This window comes from Suncus etruscus, chromosome 13 (genome assembly GCF_024139225.1).
Source record: "Suncus etruscus isolate mSunEtr1 chromosome 13, mSunEtr1.pri.cur, whole genome shotgun sequence".
In the NCBI taxonomy this organism is placed as follows: Eukaryota; Metazoa; Chordata; class Mammalia; order Eulipotyphla; family Soricidae; genus Suncus; species Suncus etruscus.
The window spans coordinates 28,594,651-28,596,200 of record NC_064860.1 but is presented as its reverse complement, the minus strand read 5'-3'; positions in this window follow the sequence as shown (position 1 = coordinate 28,596,200).

The window sequence follows — 1,550 nt, the reverse complement described above, 5'->3', positions numbered from 1 at the left end:
ACTCATTTTCTAAGCAACCCTCCAGTCACTCAGATGCTGTTCCCTCTGATACTTCCTCCCCCTCCTTCCCATCCATGGTCTCCTAAGTAATCTCCTACTTACAGCTTCAGAACCAGTCTTAAGGAATACTCCATCCTGTTTACTACTCAACTTACAAACCTTCCATTATCTTCAATAGTACAGAGTTCCTCTCCTATCTGTATTATTTATGATGTTTTGCATGCAGCCTTGAGAAGCCAATGTGTTGTTCCCTGATGGGAGTTAATGGCATGGGTCTGAAGAGGTCTCACAGAACTCAAGGGCAGCAGTGAAGCCAAACTCCAGACCTGCCATGTTCTTAGGTCTCCCCAGTTCTGTCCATTCCCTCTCTGCACTCACTTCCAGTCTTCCATCCACAGACCCCAGCACTTTTTGGCACTCATCCCCTTGCAGAAAATTGCTGCCTCTCAGGATTCATGGTCTATTTTTATCTCCACACTCAAGAGATTGCCCCCAACAGGAATAGAGTCTTTCAGTTCTGGTTTGCAATGTGCAGGTGTGTGATGCAGAAATCTCCTGCTGCAGATGATAGAAACCTGGCCTAACTAGTTTGGACAAGAGCATAATTTATGGGCTCTGACAAACAAGCTTGGAGAAGGGCGCCATTCTGCTGAGCCTCATGGACAGAGGGTCATGGGGCTGGGATGTCATTAATTTCCCCATTTCTCATCTCTGCCCATGAATGTCCTTAATGTGGCCCATTCCTCCCACATGTTAAAGAACTCTATAGCATCTGATAAATCTTACTGCCTGAGAAGGCCAGATATTTTCTGCTAATTCCTATTATGAAAAATCCTTAGAGTGAAGCATAATGGGTGGAACAAACCCAGATTGAGGCATGTCTTTTTTTCTGGTCCAGGTAGGAAGGAGATAAAAGGAAGATGGAGGATAGAGCAGAGTCAGGAAACCTAGATGACCTAGGTCTAAATTTAATCTCAGTTGCTTAAGGTCATTAAACTCGCTGCCTTTGATTCTTGTCTGTAAAATAGGAGCAACAGGAGGACCCTATATATCAGTTGTTATTAAGATAAAAGCTAGAGATCCTGGAGGGCTGGAGATATAGCACAGGGCTAAGCCTGGTACATTGCAGGACCCTGGTTTAATCCCAGATGCAGCAATCTCAAACATTGCCAGAAGTAATCTCTGAGCAAAGAGCCATTAGTAAGTCCTGAGCATCACAAGATATGACCCAAAAACCTAAGTGAATGATTTAATAATAATTCTATAGAGCTGAGATATAGCTTAGTAATAGAACTAAGTATAGTGTTGCATTCATGAGGACTCAAACTTGATCCCTGACGCCAACCATGTCACTTGTACCCTAACTATTGGCAGACTTCTAGGAAGCAATGCAAACAAATGTGCAACCCCAGACATCACAACAACGAAGGGAAGGGAGAAACACTAAATTGATAGAGATGTAGCCGAATAGCCAGAGCTCAGGTCTTGCACCTGTGAGACACTTGTCACCTATGTGTGAGGTCTTTGGCTAAGTTCCTGGTATCACCCCC